Source organism: Plodia interpunctella, chromosome 23 (assembly GCF_027563975.2).
Source record: "Plodia interpunctella isolate USDA-ARS_2022_Savannah chromosome 23, ilPloInte3.2, whole genome shotgun sequence".
NCBI classification, from domain to species: Eukaryota; Metazoa; Arthropoda; class Insecta; order Lepidoptera; family Pyralidae; genus Plodia; species Plodia interpunctella.
Genome location: NC_071316.1, coordinates 4,244,130 through 4,264,974, shown reverse-complemented (window position 1 = coordinate 4,264,974; position 20,845 = coordinate 4,244,130). Strand labels below are relative to the sequence as shown.

At 34.7% G+C, this 20,845-nt stretch overlaps 1 protein-coding gene across 2 annotated transcripts in view; it reads right to left on the bottom strand.

Annotated features, from left to right (window-relative positions):
* ci (cubitus interruptus) overlaps nucleotides 1-20,845 on the bottom strand; it is a 100,072-nt gene that overhangs the window by 60,100 nt on the left and 19,127 nt on the right. For both annotated transcript variants that reach the window (XM_053762984.2, XM_053762985.2), the window contains exon 2: nucleotides 8,523-8,553. The gene's annotated coding sequence lies outside the window, so the exon portion shown is untranslated. The remainder of the gene's footprint in view (nucleotides 1-8,522; nucleotides 8,554-20,845) is intronic.

The window sequence follows — 20,845 nt, the reverse complement described above, 5'->3', positions numbered from 1 at the left end:
GAAGAATCTTAATGCTTTGTTGAATGCTTGAGATTTCAAAGGTTAGACTAAGCTGAGCGAGTATTACAATTTGTAGAAAATTTGGGATAAAATTATTACCAACTTATAAGGGAAGCTTTATCCTTCTATCCTACTAATATTGCGAAAGTTTGTGAGGACTTATGTTTGTTACTCTTTCACGCAAAATCTACTGGACCGATTGTTATGAAATTTGGTACACGGGTAGAATATAACCTGGAGTAACATATAGGGAATTTTCATTCTGAAATTCCCACGATAGCGGGGCTCAGCTTGTATTGTATAAATAATGATATATTTATAGGTTGGAATATTTTAAATAAATCAAATGACAATTCGGAATTGACTTTTGAATTATGGTTTCCAAATAATGGTCGCCGAGTCAAATATTCTTATCTTTAAATATTAGTGCAAGATACTATTTGATGGGATAAAATAATAAAATTGGTTAGTTAAGTGGATTAAAAGCAAAGTACAAATTTTCATCAAGTTTTTATAATACCTAGTCGCAAATAAAATAAATCGTTGCACGCGCGTTTTTTTCATTAAATGGTAATTTAATAAACTTTGATCTAAAATTGCACATCGTATAACTAATTTAAACAATGGCAAGACATATAAGAGCCAATATGTCACCAAGTGATTGAAAATTACAAACGCGTGGTCCAATCTCATTCATGGCAAGTTTATTTATGTTTCACTACTTTTATAGCCGTTCTGTGTCGACTCCTTAATGACTTGACGCCTTAGATTTCGAGTCTACAAAATTTACAGTCTACACTCAAAGATTAAATTCAAAATTAACCTTAACGTTATAGACTCAAATGTTAATTTAGAATGGATAATATCAGAAATATATTTAGCCTTTTTGGTTACCGTATGCTCGACACGGGCAAAGGAAGTAAAATATATAAATTCTAGCTCGAATATAAAATAGGATAATAAAATTGTATGTATTTGGAATAAGTTATGACACGCCGAAGTGTAAAGACACAAAGAATGACTGTCAGTCAATCTAGGGTTACATTACAATTACATTACAATCGAGTTACATTTCTATAGTAGGTAGTTACTCTTGGGTTCTTATCTTATGTGACAAAGTCTAAAATTTAATGCAGTAATATATAAGTACATGCATCAATACACGTGAATGTATTAGCTGATTTTCTGGTGTACTGAAATCAGTCATATCTGGCTCAGTAATTTTTCCTGAAAGTTCGAAAATCCATCGCCGCCGACAGATGGCGCTAATATCAGTATAAAACGCGCTATGGTTATGTTTCTGTTTTATTTTTTTAAATTTCGAATACTAACAATTTAATTAACGAACTCCAAGTTGACTGTAAACATACAACATTTAATTTTTATCGCAGCTACTCATCCCAGTCACCTTTAATCGAGTCGAGTCATCGCGTGGCGCGGAGCCAACTTCTCGATTTTTATCGATACAGTGTATCGATGACGTATTTATATAATTTTATGTTTATTTTCGCTAGAAATAAAACGTTTCTCATTTAACCTGAGCTATTTTTTTCAAGAATTTAATCAATAAAAGAGATTGAGCGTTCTGTTTCTAGCATGAAGGATTTTTTTGCTATATTTATGTTTGAAGTGTTTCGATATATCAATGGAATTTATTTATGGCTTTGTTTTTGTAGAAGAAAATAAAATGTGAATGCTTTATCCATCATCTTTCAACGCTAAAGCAATGTTGATGGCTTTGACTATTTAATTACCTGTTTAAATTACTGTGCAATACACCCAAGATTTGAAAGCGTTGTGGTAATACGGTAAGTAGAGGAAATTTATGAAAATTTAGAACGTGTGTAAAACCTCTGCATTTTTCGACTTATGCCATGGACAGCGTCAATATTTTTTTCTGTATCTGTTTAAATGTTTATTTTCAAGTCGTGCACAACATTTCTACACATTCCAGTGGGCGATGTGCGGGTTTGCATTTGCGAACCAATCACAGTGTGCCATTGTGACACAACGTCAACCATACCGCAATGTGATTGGTTCGCTGCGTCTCACTTCGATTCGATTCGATGGTGAGAAGTGAAATGCAAACCCGCACTTCGCCCACACTAGCCTACATATCTTGTTAAAACTACATTGATTACAAAAAACACTCGCGTACAGGAGATGGTGCATAGAAAATCTCTAATATTTGTCTATCCGTCACCGCGTGCGATCGCCGTGACTGATCGGCCGTTTCAAAATATTCCAACAATGGACTCGCCTTGTGACCAGTGTTAAAATTAAAGAGAACACAGAAACACCTCCATGTGTCGTGTGGTTCCGCATTAAAAAGGGACCACTCGGGGACTAAGGGATACATAGCATTAGAATTTGATTGCCAATATACAAAATAAGATTGACCAAACAAAATATAAGAGATTCGAGTAGGCGTGTTTCCCCGACAGAGACAGTACCCGTTCACGAGTTGATGCATGGGTCAGCATCAAGCTCAAATATAATAGAAGCATACATCAAGACCAGCAGTTAAATACGTTCAAATTTGGATCTATACATATATTTACCGGTTTACGATTAGAAAAATTATTCCTTTAAATTTACCAGTTTAATCTTCTTCATAGTCGTATTCCTCATGGCTGAGGGTCGTGATTATTACGTGGAATGAAACACACACAACAACTTTCTCGGCATTATTAATTAAGTGGTTTGCCATTGCCTTCTCCATTTCACACACAAGTTAATAAGAGTCAACCAGTGTGCAGGTTTCCTTACGATGTTTTCCTTCACCGGAAGCAAGTGGTGGTCGATGAAAACTACTATACATGAGTCAGATTGGTATACAAACTCATGTGGCACTAGTAGGATTCGAACCTGAAACCTTTCGATCCACAGACGGGCGTCTTAACCATTACACCACCAGTTTAATACGGGATTTATTTTTAACTAGCTGTGTCCCGGGGCTTCGCTGCCGTGGGAATTTCGGGATAAAAGTACAAAATGTTTTATGTTATATTCTGCCAGTGTACTTTTCATAACAATGCGTCCAGTAGATTATACGTGAAAGAGTAACAAACATACATCCTCACAAACTTTCGCATTTATAATATTAGTAGTATTGTGCTATCATTTTGTCTATAATTTAAGAAACCCCTTAAATGTAATCCATTTCATATCTATCTGTACAATTTTATATTTACGTCTGTACCGTGGTTTATCCAAACGTAAGTATATGTAAAATTAGTATGGAGCGGTGGTGGTGTAATGGTTAAGACTCCCGCCTGTGGATCGAATGGGCCCAAGTTCATGATTATGAAGTGGTTTGCCATTGCCTTCACCATTTCACGCACAAGTTAATAATTTACCAGTGTGCAGGTTTCCTCACGATGTATACCTTCAACGGAAGCAAGTGGTGGTCGATGAAAATTGAGTCAGATTGGTATACAAACTCATATGGCACGAGTAGGATTCGATTCTGTAACCTTTCGATCCACAGGCACCACCACTGCTTTTAACTTATCCTCTAGTTTGAACCGTAAAATTAGCTTATTACCACTTGGTTAGTTAATTTATAAGGTTAACTCTGTTAGCCACAGATTCTATAAATAGTTTGTGGTTTAGCTGCGGTCAGAATGGTATTCTTTATTTAAACCGAGCGTGAAAACGCTAAACCACAGTCGAATTTAACTATACAGTTAGGGTGGGTTGCACCAGTCAACTTTGGCGTTAACTTTAACCCATGCGCTGCTGACGTTTCGATAAAATGGCGTACTTAGCGTTTTTCTGCACAGGTTAAAGTTAACGTCAAGTAGACTGGTGCAACGCACACTTAGAATGTTTGTTCTGTTACGCTTGGACGGCCACGGAGTTGACAGAAGAAGATGGTTACTCCACGCAGAGCACCAATTCTAATAGCTCTCTTCTTCTTAACCTTTTTCATACACATGTGGTGGAGTCAGCAGAGTATGCTAACTCCTTCCATTTATCAGTCACTTACCATTTTTCTTAAGACTCCTTTGTATTCATAGTACTTTCTCTGATTGATTTTCCTCTCTGACCTTTCCCTTAGATTTTCAGAGTTTTCACTCCATTAGCTTCTAGTTTAAGAAATTGCTTTAACATTACTTTACATTTTAAAGATATATACATAGAGTCGCTTCCCGCCGTCTATCCATATATATAAATAAATATAAATATATAAGGACAAATCACACAGATTGAGCTAGCCCCAAAGTAAGTTCGAGACTTGTGTTATGGGATACTAACTCAACGATACTATATTTTATAACAAATACACATATAACACCCAAGACCCGGGCGAATCAGAAAAACATCATTATTCCATCATGACCCGACCGGGGATCGAACCCGGGACCTCTCGGTTTAGAGGCAAGCACTTTACCACTGCGCCACCGAGGTCGTCTATATATTCTTCGATCTTTAAAACTACTCAACGGATTTTAGTAGGTAGTGACTCCTGAGGGAAGCTTATTACCCGAGCAAAGTCGGGACGGACCGCTAGTCAGATTATAAAATTTGATATATTTGTAGTATCTATGTCCTGTTGCAATCAAAAACTCATTATTCCGAGTTGCGATAAAATAATGTCAAAATCATAATTATGCCCATAAAAATAATCCTAAAATTAAAATATCGTGTGAATTTTTAAGTTAATTTAACCCAAGTTTAGTAGTTTAACTCAAGTCTAGTTAGTTTGTCGAAGTATTATTATAGAGCCGTTTATATAAAATCAAAATTAGATAGTCTATAATATCTAGACATAAAAAGCGTATAGGACAAGGGTATAGGTTTAAGGCTAAGTTACATCCTGCGTTGGAAAAAGGCCAAGGTATGAAAGAAAACAATAAATCGTGTGTCGCTGCCTTTATCTGGTTTCCGAGAAATATCTCAAAGGAATAGACACAGGTATGGTAGGCCGCAGAGTGGAATGCGATGGATTTTGTATCTTCAAGTACCATTTAAGTTTTAATATTGTGATAGTTGCATTTTGGGTCTTCGCTTCCGTGATATATTTTACTAACTGTAACATGTCTGGTACTATCATAAAAAATTTACACTGTTATTCATAAAGAGATAAAGCTTCCTTGAAGCTATGTTTTGTCTCGTTCTGTCGATGCCTAATTTTGTAAAGTGCGACAGTGACAAAAGTAAGTATTTACATTGCTATCGTCATATTGGCAATGCCAGATTTGTTTTTTGCTAAGTTTAAGCTTAGATCACAGATCATTTCTGTGGTTTAGACACATCAGTTTTCAACTTCTACTGTTCTATTTTTGGATACAAAGTTATCATGTATATAATAAGTCCCATTTTCGTTGTTGTGTTTCTATTAAAAATAAACATTTTTTATTTATTTAATTACACATTAACATGACCTAAATAAGTAAAAAATTAACTGGGCTAAGTGAGCAATAGAACCACAAGTACTTACCCACAATTCAATGCTTAATATAACTTAAAACAAAATGCAATGGCTTGCAAAAAGAAATGCATTAACATCCGGCGCTTGCACAACAAATTAAGGAGAGTATGGAAATAGAGCTTCTTGAACGTATGAAGACTATTGTAGCTGTAGAGGAAGCGAGACAGGTGATTTGCCTATATTATCTCTCTCACTCTGCTTTTATATTTATGCGTACCTAACTGGTAAAGCATATACTTTCTTAAATTTAATTTTAACACCAATTTGTATTCTCATGATATTTTTTCTTAACCTGCTTCCTACGAACAAGTAAATAATCACTACATATAAAACAAAATCGCTTACCGCTGTCTATCCCTATATATAGGGATATATGCTTAGGAAGCATATATGCTTAGACTTAGACTATATTATGACTAGACATTAAAACTACGCAACGTATTTAGATGAGAGCTGCAAGAGGAAAGTTTATGTGTATTTAATATGGTTTTATCCGAGTGAAACCGGGACGGGCCGCTAATAATATATATAAATAGATAATGGTCTCTTCAATCGCGGTTCTTGCTGTAAAACTTTTCATCTCAAATTATCCTCTAAAATATCTTAAATGATCGTCTAAAATATCTCAAATGATCGAATGCAAGTGATTCAAATAAATATTATTTTCAGTTAAATTACCACTAGTAGTGTAGCTACAAATGAGACTAACTCAAGCTAAACTTTTGCATATTCACTAAATTAAAAAGAAAATACATGACTTATTATCTGCACCCTCGATATTTGTGATTCCGTGGCATTGGCCCCGACAAATGAGCCCGTAACACGTAAACAAACACATGAGCGATTAGATCAACACCTATATATATAGTATAGTCTATACTTACACACTTGACAATTGTTTAGAATGAATAAATCACTACAAGTTGAGGTGTGTGGTGCCGCCCTGGGATGGGACCACTCCATAGCCTCCGAGATAAGAGGCGACTAAAGGCCTTGTCAGCTTTTAGGTAACAATACAATTCCCAAAGGGTGATATTTCGGCAGGCAGTCGGTTGTAATATCAGCCAAGGCTATTAAACCGAACTAATTGTTATAATTGCTTTGTTACGTCGACGTAATACGTTGTGCACCGTTAATTTAATTAGGTATTGATATTCATATGCGTTGACGTACGTCAAATCTCCATACACTTTTTGCGTTGTACGGTGAAGGACGTTAAACAACGGAGGACAACGGAGCAGTTGAGTCGCGGCCTGAGGTGTTAAAGAATCTAATACCCAGCTGTTTCAAAGAGTTTTCTAAAAGCGTAATAGTTTTCTATTACCCAACCCTGCCTACAGGGTCATAAACACAAGCTGTCACTCTCCTTTTCTATGGAGACACACAGAACCCAAGAATTTTCACAATCTTAACCCTTTGCAGGACACTTTAGATCTACAAACATTATACTAGTATCTGTGAAACGGTTAACCTAAAATACCTGGTTCAAAAAATACCACAAAATACTTATGAAGTTTCATAAACAACAAAAAAAAATGCGCTAACCTCCCGTCCCAATCGGCGTCAAGTTCCATCGATACAGTAATATATTTACATGCATTTATAGCTCATTGTTTGCTCCGTGGCTTTCCCTGAATTTCTGTGTATTTACTCTGAATCGGCCATACATTGTAACGCACAGAGCAAGTCACGCGCCTGCCCTCTTATAGGGTGTTCGCGATGTTAAACAATTTTTGTAAACGTAAATATTGCACGGACTTTCAATATGAAAGTTTACAATTACAACAATACATTGCACAAAAATTTTATGATCACAAATTCCATCAACAATATATACTATTATATAAAGAGGTAAGCCTTTGTGAGTTTGTATGTTTGAGACGGGTAATCTCCGAAACCACCAACCGATTTCAAAAATTCTTTCACTATTAGAAAGGTACATTATCCAAGATTGCTACAAGCTATATTTTATTTCAAAATTCCCACGGGAGCGAGGCCCCGGGTAACATCTAGTCTAGTATAAAATAAAAGCCTCGTCAATCTAGACTTTTCTCTCTATCAATTCTCAATTTTTGTTGTCTCGACATGGAGTATCTCTCCGAACGATTAATTATATTACAGTACACGTGGTATTACACAAAATGTATGCATTACATATGGCAATAAGTAATTAAAAATTCACAATCAAATTTAATTCTATATATGTGTGATTCTAAGGAGTTTCATAGTTCTATAATGCCTATGGTAGCGACAAAATAATACTTTTCTTTGCACGCAAATATGTCGTTATCCGTCTCACTCACTTGACCAAATTTCACGTTGCCTTCCTTAGACACAGAGCGTCGAGCCATTTTTTCTCCACTAGACACGGTTTTTGACATATTCATCTGTCAAATTATTGACACATATAATCATTCTTAGCAACGCAACTATACCAATATGCCAGAGCTAATTAATTATAGATTATTTTGTTAAATGTTTTTAATTATACACGAACGAAGTATAATAGCGACTGCTGGCGTAGAAATAGTAGTGATTATCAATTAAATGATACAAATCCAACTGCTTAGTAGCTGTCATGTGTAAGTAGATAATAAGACGTAGGCTAATTGTGACTTGTAAGTAATTAGTACTTGTCGTCGTTACTGGCTGCTTAGTGACAGCTGGACAAATAAACGGTATGGAGTACATAATTATAAATAAAAAAACGACTTGCGCTCCGGGAGTGCCGGTAGAAGTGAAAACTTGAACATTAACGTTGTGCATTTTTGACGTGTTAAGCATTTTCGATCAGGTCACGTGTCCTGACGGGAGTTCAGATTTCTTACCTATCACAAAAAGTGCACAACGCCGCTAAAGAAGTTTTCACTTCAAAAAGCCTTAATAGCTAAAACAAAAGGGGAAAATTCGGTCCAAAATGAGAAAAGGAGTAAGATGCGACTCAACTACTGCACCTTTTAGAACTCAACAGAATAGAAGTCATAAAGTCTACGCGAGCGATGTTGCGGGCATCAGCTAGTTATAACTCTTATTTCAGAGCTAAACATCGCTTAATTAAATAAATACTGAGATAAATTATACTTACCACATTCAAATCACTGCATCATCACACCACACTGAAAAAGAAAGAAAAATAATTGTTAAAATAGTTACTCTTGTGGGTTTCGCGTGATTGATTAACAAACATACACACATCAGAATCTTCACAATATATAGGGTTATTTTCTACGATGACACCGAGCTTCGCGGCGTCACGACCCCGAAGGCAACATGCGGATATGAGAGATATAAATTCTATTTTATTAACAGTGTAATATCGACACATTGCGACCTCTTGTTTCCGAGTAAATGAGCAACATACGATGCCGACTAGATAGATTTATAACGAAGATAATACTAACAAGATATATTTATTTACTTACAATTCGCGTACAGACAGACAGACAGGTCTGTGGCGTCCATAAACACGTTAGAGACAAGCTGACAAGGAATGGCACTGATAACCGACGCGAGAGTGGGTTTCGAAGTGATAAAGTAAATAAATGCTGCCATGATAGGGACCAACACTGTTTATATGAGTTTCTTTCGGCTTAACTCAGCAGTGGTCGTACTACAAAGCTGGTAGTTTGTAGCTTTTTGAAAACTACTGTATCATTTAAAACTTGTCGTGAAAAAGACTCTATCAAGGTCTAATTAAAGAAACGCTTTGATATTGAAAGATTCAGTAAATCATTGTTCACAGCTCGACAAAATTTCATTGTTCATTGCTTGGTATTATTATTAGCTATTTTTTGACACAAGACCAAACTAAGCGATAAACGACAAACAACAGCACAGCAAAATTCATCACTAGAGAAATAATGTCGCTTTTCCAACTTTTACATAAAAAAATACTATTTGCATTTCAGTCGATTAAAAAAGGTAATTACATAATTTGGTCAGAAAATATTGATACAGAAAATAATCAAAAATGTGAACAAAATATTATATCATTAAAAAAGTTTCAAATGTTTGTTCAACTACCATCTTCAGTAAAAATCTATTTTTCAAAAAGAGTGATAAAGCTTGACTTCTCTTTGTCTATGGTTTGTGATCCGAACGAGTTTATCCGAGGACGAGATGATAAATAACAAAATGTCCGCTTTTTGCCGAAGATGTCATTATCTCGGAAACTATCAAGCTTCGATTGCGGTTCGAGAGAATATGGTGTCGCGACTTGTTAAAACAAATAACAAAAGAACTAAACAAAAATATTCGTGTTGCAAAATGCTATTTGACATTGACAAATTTTAAAATGGAGAAACTAAAATAAATAAATATATAAGGACAAATCACACAGATTGAGCTAGCCCCAAAGTAAGTTCGAGACTTGTGTTATGGGATATTAACTCAACGATACTATATTTTTATAACAAATACGTATAGATAAACATCCAAGACCCGGGCCAATCAGAAAAAGACAATTTTCAATCATGACCCGACCGGGGATCGAACCCGGGACCTCTCGGTTCAGAAGCAAGCTCTTTACCACTGGAGGGAGGATATGAAGGAGTTAGGAGTGGACGTGATTGAGTGGATATGACAGCAAATAGACTCTTGTGGAGAGAAAATACCTACCGCGTTGAACCCAAATGGAGGGAAATGGTAAGAATGATGATGATGACAAGTAAAAAATGAATGGTCGAACAAAAGAAGAAGGTTTCGTCAATGACGTGTTGATAAGTGCCAATGGTCCAACTAAGGATGCCGATGGCAAGGAAGCGGAGAAGAAAACGTAGGGAAATGGATCTGATCTATGATGTTAAACGACCGAACAAAACGCGATGCTATATCCGGCTGCCCACTGTCGTCGAACAGTTTGCCAAACTTTTTTTATTGCTGTAAATAAAGGCACTCATACTAACTGCGCAATGTTCTGCATTCGCGTCGGATGTTCGGCGACAGTGTGGAGCTGGTATAAAATCACATAGAAGAAAGAGAGAGAGTAACTATAAGAAATGTAAGGGGACTTGGACAGTGGAACGTAATATCTGCGGGCTAAAAACCTTAGATAAGAGAGAGAGTAAAGGGACTTTGTTGACTTGACAGTGGAACATAAAAACATGCGCTAAAAGAACAGCGTAACGTATGAATAATCTAGAAGTACAGTGAACTGCACACCAATCTACGTTTATACAGTTTCACAGTTGCATTCGCTGCTACTAGATATACTCACCTCGTAACCATGTTGTGCTTGACATGATGGCTGTACTTAGATGAGCGCATGAGTGGTTTTTTGTTTCATTTGGTCCTGATGGTTTACTTTTTACAGTGACCATTGGGTCCCCATGGGCTTTAGAATACAATTATGTATGATATGAGCTTCTTTGTGATAATTTGGCATAAATAGGTCCGCGTATTATAATAATCGAAGATGAACTAGTAGACAATATAATTAAGTTTAACCTATTATATCCTCTGCAAAAATTTACAATAAACTTAATAAATAAAATAAAAATCTAACTAATATTATAAAAACAAAAGTAAGTTTATTTGTTACCTCTTCACGCTCTATATTCTTGACCAATCTTCCTGAAATTTTGTATACATGTAGTTTGAAGTATGGAGAAGGACATACGCATACCTTTCAACCCGGAAATATAACTGTTTCCGTAGTAAATTTACGCGGGCGAAGCCGCGGGCAAAAGCTAGAATATACAATGTACAATAAACTCAAATAAATAAAATAACAATAAATGTTAATGGCAGAAAAAATTTAAAAAGTACTCAACTGACGAACCTAGTTTATCTAAAAACTAGGTTCGTCTATGAACGTTCGTTCGTCGACTTGTTTTATATTAAATTTCATTTTGCATTATAACATAGTTTCCGTTAGATGTGCAACATTCGCGCTCGGCCTTACCCTGGCGCGTATTTAGGCGGTGCGAATAATGAACGCATTGCTAAATATGTCTGAGCTAGAATGATGCTAAATGCTAACGCTTCTTAGAATTCAACAGAATTGAAGCTTTGTTTGCATATAATTTGTAGGATAAGGGTCCACTGGGCTTTTGTAGCCACCAAGTGGCGTCCACAAGTGCTATGGAAAGAGGGAGACCACCAGACGTGATGGAGTGAGGATTTGAATGCAGTCGAGAGGAGCTGGTTGGAGGTTGATCTGGATTGGACAGAGATATTTTTTCAACAGTGGGACAAAAGAAATAAAGAATAGGATTAAGGCGATGTATATGATGAGGAGGTCTATTTTTATGTTGTGGTGATAATTTTAATTGAATTACAAAATCAAAAAGTTGTGTGAATTTGTAAATTATAACCACTGATCGGATTTTGTAAAGAGTAAATATAGTAAAAAATACATTTATTTTATCCAACAATGCAATATGTAATACAATTTGGTCTAATGTATAAGATAATTCCATATGGCTTTAAATCCACTCACAACTAAAAAACTACTGCACGGATTTTCATGCGGTTTTCATCAATAGATAGTCTGATTCCGGAGAAAGGTTTAGTCGTATAATTTATTATATTTTTACCCGATCGAAGCCGTGTTGGGCCGCTAGTTATATAATAAACAACAGTGTAAACACGAATTGGTATTTTACTAGGTATGTCTAAAATAAAATAGGTTAATTAATAATTTGTAACACTCAAATCAACTGGCAACACTTTTATAGTGTAAATGCGCTAGTTTCCCCACAGACTGTATTAATTACAACCTTTAGGTTTTAACCCGTACACGACCGGTTTCCATCTAGAAGGTGCAATGTTACCTCCAGATAACTCCGGATAGCAGTATCGGGGCCTGTAAGATCTTAATCGGCAGATGTATTAGCGCTGTCCCTTTCTTATGGCCCAAGTTGAAAGAGGATAGCGTGGGATATTTTGCATTATGGAACACTTAAACCAGGCGGACATCGTTCTTGGTTGTAATTAATCCATTTTTGCTCGATGGGGTATTCCTTTTAAGGCACCTATCGCTACAACTTTTGAACGACTGAACCTATTTTCATGAAACATGGCTAAAAACTCTCGGGATAAAATTATCTATAACACAAAGAAAAACTAAACGAAAATCGGTTCATCCGTTTGGGAGCTACGATGCCACAGACTCACAGACAGATACGTTAAACTTTTAACATCCCTCTTAATGCGTCGGGGGTTAAAAATCATCCCTGTTAAGGATCTTCTCATTTGTTTTATGCAACAACTTTCATAATAAAAATATTTAAAATTGTTATTTTTTAAGAAATTAAAATCACTAAACTATGTGTAATATTATTGACACTAATAAACAAGAAGTTATAGTTTACAAAATGTGTCATATAAATTTGAATTGCAACGCTACGTCTTCTACTTTAAGCCAAGCGCAACTCCGCTCCATACAAGTTCCTTAAACACTTATAAAGCATTGTGCTGGCATTTAATTAACCCTCAAAGATTTATAACACTCAGAGCAGCCTGTGTCATTCATCCAATAACAGTCAATATTCTTCTAAAATTACTTTCAAAAGCTTTATTTTTCAGCGATCCAGAGGTCACTCTCTGTTGATTAATTATATGCTCTAGGTGAAATAGAGTCCGAATGAGAAGCCCATAGATAAAAGAAGTGGAGAAGACCGATCAGCCGTCCGACGCATGCGCTGGCATCCCCAAGCCAGCCTCCCTGGTCCGAAATCGCGTTTAAAATATCAGCTGTATTCACTTAAATATATTTTTTTAATATTTCAGTGTCGCGAATATAGTTAGAACTATACATATTCTTGAATCAAAACTGATCCGTGAATAGCTGTTGTGAAAGCAACAAGTATAAAAAGAAATTGTAACTGAAATGGTGAAAAATGAACCGTCATTTTTCACCCTTTTTAGTTACAATTGGACTGAAATGGAACCTCACGATCGAGGTTCCATTTCAGTCTAGCTGAAGTTTATAAAGCGACCTCCACTTTAAACATTATCATTATTTGTACATATATATAAAAGAAAGAAATATCGCTTATGTGATTGTACAATGTGGACGAACAAAAATTGAAATTAAACTTCAAAAAGGAATCAGTTGTCCCGTTGCACATAATATGTCATTTATGATATATAGTACTCTCGGCTATATTCAGATGATGTAAACCTGACTCAAAATCGATTAAAAATCGGGGTTAATTGAAATATTACATTATGATATATGGACGGATTAACAAATGGTAATATATTTTTTATAGTTGATGCCTGATACGATTTTAATGACATGCAAATGTATTTCCCATTTCGCAATTGTTTTGTACCCAGCTGTTTTCGATTCAGTTGTAAATATGAGGATTAAATAATTTCTTGTGATTTTTTGAGAAGTAAATTCATGAGAGAGACGAATCGTTGCGTAATGATTACTCATGGTATATGATAAAAATCGAAATGTATGTTTTGTCATAATAATCTTACTTTAATTTAATATGATTCAAACAAACGCGGTACTTAATTGGTTCATATTTTAATATGAACCAATTAAGTACCGCGTTTGTTACTTATCATTACATATTATAAAACAAAGTCTTCAGCCGCGTCTGTCTGTTCGCGATAAACTCAAAAACTACTACACGGATTTTTATGCGGTTTTCAACAAGATATAGTGTGATTCCTTTTTACCCGAGCGAAGCCGGGGCCGGCTGCTAGTCTATACTATTATTATAAAGAGGTAAGCGTTTGTGAGGTTGTATGTTTGAGGCGGGTAATCTCCAAATATTCATAACTTTCTGAGCTACTACGCCCAAGACAGATATACAGATACATAGACCCAACAATCTCATAACATGCCTCTTTGTATTGGTGGTAAAAAAATCTAAAATCGAAATTCGTAAATACCGCCCTATAGACATAATGAAGTGATCGTTCACCACTCGCTATCGTGAAAACCGATTGGTATCGATTACAAAATCGTTTAAATCGTTTAATATGCAAAATACATATGTTAATAATTAGAAATGTGATTGGCAGTTATTTATTACTCGACTTCTATGATACGCGGAGCTTTTTAAGCTTTTAGCTCGAGGCCTCGAGATTTTAGATTTTTTGAATATCTATTTATTTTGTAACTATCTCTTGCTTGCGACTTCGCCCGGTTGAATTTATCTGCGAAAGCGGAACAGACGATTTTCATACAAACTTTCACCCTCTATTATAGTCATATGGGGGTTGATTTTTGGAAAAACTAAAAAACTACATGCATAACAAATTTCATCAAAATTGGTCCAGCGGTTTGGCCGTGAAAGCGACAGACAGATAAACAGACTTCGCATTAATTTGATAATGGATATCCGTGCCAATGGTCTGTCAATTAGGGGTGATAAAGACTGTGCAAGGTGAAGAAGAACCGTAGCCAGAACCATGAAACATACAAAGGCGTAGCACGTTAGTGACGGCCACATGCTGTCTCTTTTTTCCATAACGTACACGCACCGTGTAAAAAAAAGACAGAACGTGTTTAATGTTTCATAGTACCCCACATTAAAACATTAATTTTGAAAATAATAAGACGAGAAAAATCTGGAATCGGGCGGGAATAATTTCTCATATCATTATAATTTTCATTCATTTGTTTTGTGTCACACATGCATTTTAACTAAATTTTAACATATCAGTAACAGAATCCATTTAAATAATTTTCAATAGGTATCAAAGGCAAGCCAAAAAATTGTTTTGAAGTTGTCTTCATAACATCTGTTTCTCTATAAGTATTGCCAATATACAATTATATTATTTTTGTATTTTAACAATCATCATTATAAAATAATGAGTATCTAATTTGTACTCGTATAGTTGTTCGTATTGGCACTTACACTTAACACCTGTCTGCAATGGGGGACCAATTTTAGTCATTTTTCTTGTACTCTAAATCATGAACGTATACATATAAAGCTAAGAAGAAGGTTTTATGTCTCGGAAAAATTGACCGAAGAACTTTTAACGTAATGTTTTTTCAATATTTTTTTCTGCAAGAAATTGCAGAAGAAAACATTTAAAAAAAAAAACATTTCAAGTCTAAGTTCGCGGCGATCAACTGTTCAATATTACTTAGCTTCACCTTTTCACTCGGCGTTTTGTGCATAACGACTTGAAATGACGGCGAAGTGTCAGTTTATTTTTTATTCAAGTTCAAGTGTCCTTTATCGTCGACCTTGTTTCTTGTTAATGAATATATTTCATTAATTTTTGTCACCATTTTATGGTGTCGTTATAAGTCTAATTGTAATACTACCTGCAGCCCGCAGCTCTACGTGATAAGTCTGTGTTTGAAATCGGGTCATTAACTATCTCTATTCCAAATTTCATCGAAATCGGCTAAGTGGTTTAGCCGTGTCAGGTAAGATTTCGAATTTATAATATTAGTATAGAAGTACGGATGCCAATCTCTATATTTACGTGAGGATATGTGTGTGGATGTTTATTACTCAGTCACACAAAATCTACAGGACTCTAATCTAGTCTAGATTTAAATCTATTGTCAAAAAATCAAAGTTTGCTATCTGCACAGGTAGAATCTGGTATAGCAGATGGAGTATCTATTTTGATCCCGAAATTAACACGGGAACAAGCGAAACCACGGGACATAGATATTTTATTCGTATCCTATGTTCTATGTAGTAAGAGTAGTCCTGACTATACTGCAAAAAAAATATTTGCTCTGGGACACGAGTGAAGTGATACGTTAACGGCATCCACGATATCGATAAAATCTGCCGATATCGGGACCACACGACGAGCGGAACGATTCGCGAGTGATAACGATGGATCGAACGCGGTAATCGATTCCGACGCGAGCGTAATATGGTGTTATGTTATAGCTTTTGACTGTGAGAATTCTGATTCGATTGTGTGATATTGCTAGAGATACGACTTAAATGGAGATTTCTCTAAAAAAATATCTAAATCACTTTTGACGATAAAATACGGTACACACTTAGTACATTTTAATTCGATATTCCCAGGAAATTACACATATCACGCAGCTAGCTAGTATATAAAACAATTTATTATAATAGGCGTGTATTTTTGTTTTAAAAAACCATGGGTGTTGCAAAAATCACGTTTCACCGATATTTTTTTTATATCTCAATATAAACTTACATGTCCTTACCTAACTCTAAATGTGTCAATCAAAACTGCATTTACCGATTATTTTAATTAAGACTGCAAAAAAAGAAACTTATCTAGATTTTGAGAACAGAAAAAAGATTTTTCGGCGACACGTGCTTCTGCCAAAGATCTAAATCTAAATTTAACATTTATCAAATGCATCAACTTGCGAACTTTAGCGATTCATAATAACTTACGCATATAATAGAACTATGATTACTAACTATTCATACAATCACACATAATTAACCTATCGACTTTGAATAACCACTCAGCGTCAACGAAGTGATGCTAACCTGTTAGAATTTATCGATAAATTAACATCGTGGATTTGACAGCGACGAATTGAGCCGATAGCTCGCGCCATTAATTATGTTACGTATTTAGTATTCATGTATTTCAAAAACCTTTCATAGTAATATAAAATCAAACACTAAAATATATGAATAGAAAGCGTATTGTACATTTTATGTAATCAAGATTTTCGCTTGAGACTGTTGATTGCAATAGCAATGAAATATTTTAAAAATGCAAATAGGTATATTGTATTTAAAATGATTTCAATTACATGACCCAACATCAAGAAAACAGAAACTAATTCGAAATTCGAATCCGAATGAAATACACAAACTCAAGTGATGGGAAACGGCGGATTTATCGATAAATCGTGAATTTGATCGCGGGCCACACGTACCGAGATCGTGCGCATGCGCGGTGCGCGTTTATTAAGTAGTGTACGTTTCAATCGGCCGACGTGTGCTTGGTATATTTATTGCACCTTTTCAATGGCTGAATAGAGATAAACATATGTTCTGCCCAGATTAATGTTGTTTTTGTAGTTGCGGTTACATTGTTGCTTTTATAAGGTGTTTTTATTTGAATGCCATGGGTGCGTTGTTGCCGTGTCTTAGTCTTACTTTTAGTTGTCGCTTTTTGTCATCTATTTATTTGAAACACTTATAAATATATTTTATAAAGAACAGTAGCCATGTTTGGTTTATTATTTTAGTGAGTCGTGTGTCCGCTAACGTGTTAGTGTTTTGATATCACGTAAAAAACTTGAAAACAGATTTACAAAATTTAAAAATAATATAATAATTTAGGTACGTACAATAACGTAATTTTGAGTATTATTTAAATCGAAAATAATCACCCACCTTGAATAAACAAAACATCGACCATTTAATCAAGTGATTTAATGTGGTTTTCCGTGACACCAAAAATAACACCAAAAATATTTTAATGCTTTTACAGAACGGTAAATGTAATTACAAGGCGCAAAAACGTCGATTTCGATAACATATTATGTTCATATTTCATCGAATTTACGAGAAAACCACTGATTAAAACGTAATTTAAAGACCTCCATGTTGACAGATTAACACTTTAGGACCCAAAGGTACTTTTAACTTTAACGAAAAGAGTTAAGGAAAGTTTTTTTTTTTTTGCCAAAAGGAAAAGACCCATTTATTTTATAAAATATTCTGATCGAAATATAACGTGACAGTAAAAAGCCTCCGGAATCCATCCCAAATTACAGTGAGAAAAGAGGGACTAAAAATAAGGAGAGTGTAGAAAACAACTCACATAATAAGTGTATACTTTTTTAACTTCACCATGTGACAAAACTTATACATGTATAAGTTTTTTCACGTGGTGAAGTTAAAGTATAATGTAAAGAACCAAGTTTAGTTCTTAGAACTAAGTTCTTTACATGTCTGTGTTTTGTAACTACCTATACAGCGATGGTAATAAGTTATATATATATAATACACATACACACTCATGAGTTTAAGAGAAAATATTATATAAATATTTTAATAAAGTTGCATTTGCGTCCAGAAGTGACTGTGAGAGAGTTATGTAATAGAATCGTCACAAAAGCGAAAAAGATTATTAGAGTGTGATTCGGAATGTGTTTAAAGCTACGACTTGTGTCAATTGCAGTTAGCTAAGTACTTCTTAAATTGTCCTTTTGATTTTCTACAAAAATTGGTAGCAATGAAATGTTTTAAATGGTTTGTTGTACAAGTATAACTCATATTTATTAACTGATTCTTACAATACTATACGAGATTAAAAAATTTGGACACAAGCCCTAAATTTTTTCATATTAAAAAAATTATATATTTTTTAACATTTACAAGTCACTGAAATGTTACTTCTAAAGTCACATTATTTTAAGCCAGGCTTTAAAACATGAAATTGCACGGAACTGCGTCTTGTCTGAAACTGACCGTAATTACATAATCACTCACGATTAAGGCAACAATTTCGATTGACCATTATTATTATTCATGTTCTAAACACGTGTTTGAGGGCTTGCGGTTTGGCAGAAAGTACAGCGAACTACAAGTATTAAGCTACCCCGCAGAGATCCTTAATTAGCCTTGGCAATAGCGGCGCAATTTAAATTAATCTTTCAAGGTTGACTTTCTGTTTAATGTTCACATCATGTTTTTGTTTCAAATGTTTAAAATTTTGAATTTATTCGAAATTTGAAATTATGGAAACATAAATGATAGTTGATAAATTAGGTTCCAAATTTAAAGTTGCATAAATATTTCTATCGTCAAAAACGCTGATAACCGAAAAAAGAAATTTGTAAAATAACAGCCTGTTGAATGCAATTAATATAACTTCTTTAACTCGATAACATCATAACATCTAGTCCTAATTTACTTACATCGAAAAATAAACAATTAACCTACGATATTATTAGTAATCTAACGTTGAGTAACAGCCAAAGCTTCAGCGAAATTATGAATTTTAAGCTCAATCTCAACTGCAACCAAAATTGTATGTGTGTAAGAAGTTTTTGCGAAAGCTTTCCAAGAGCCGTGTGGTACGAGTATAATGAAGCCATTACAAGAACAAGCTTTGGAGGCTTCGAGGGCAACGAGTTGGGGGAAAATGCCCGAAACGCCCGCAGCAAAGCTCGTTGTAGACATGCTGTCTTGCCAGTGGAGAAAAATAATATAAATGTTTTAAGAGGATGTGTACAATACTCCTTTATGTTTTGAATACCTCTGTAGCCTAATGGACATCATGTCGAACTGGAAGTACTATAGTTACTATAGTTTTTCTCGCATATTCTTATTTGGCATAATAGGTCTAAGGCATAATTTATTTATGGCATACGGGTATAAGTTTTGATTGTATAAGTAAGTTATAGTTTAGGTTAGTTATGCTTCAAATAGTTATGCGTATACGATTATTCATAAGAACGTTATGCTTAAAAATTAAAATGCCATAATTCAGTATGCTATATTACATTATGGCCTATTTTTTTATGCTTATAGATAGACCCCTCAAAAGTAGTTCATTGGCATCATATATTTTGTATTCAGTTCAGTCGTGAACACACTATACCTTGACGACTTCACAGCAGTTTCGCTTTCGAAATTATTCTCTTTTTATATTTAACTGAATCTTGTTAAAACTGAATGTGAAGAAACTGAATGTGAATAAATTCTAGAATAAATATCCGCTTTTAAAATTCAAAATAGAAAATTATCAGTGACAACACGTAATTTTATGATTTTCTTTTAACCAACGACGTAGATACCGCCTAATCAAATGCACAGTGCTCAAATAGCATTAATACAGCCATAAAATTCACGAGAAAAAACGCTATTGTTTGAATAGATACACATACTCTTATAAGGTTTATTTCAAGGCATTATTTTCAAAATGCGGCCGTTCTGACTGGAGGCATCATACACGCATATAATACAGGATTTTTTATTAAAATATAATTACACACAGAAGCACTTCGTCTTGTATGAATTACGCTCACAAACAAAATCACTATAAAATATTTTTCACACAAAAAATGAATATTTCAACAACATGCGTGACCACAGGTCAATTGCCTTTAAACTCGACGATATAATAATATCAGAATATGTTGAGCCTCTCAGAATCAAAATATTAATTAATTGCTTCCTTATAAAGAAAGAGCAACTCACGTCGTCATTAGTTTAGGAACCCTTTTTCCCAAATGAACAAATACGATGACGAAGCATCTTTTGAGAGCATACATGAGAGAAATATTTCTTAATCATCAAACATCCGTTAGATTTCTATAGATTGGGGCCTTTCTTTCTTTCCTAGTAAGTATTTGTTAGTCACTTGTGTTAGATTTCTCTATCAGATGGCAATTGTAGGCATTATATTACCTGAAGCATTGTAAAATTATCAAGATATACGTCATAACTTCGCATTAAAAGGTATACTATATGTATATAAGAAAGCTGAAGATTGTTTAAAGCCAGTGTTAGA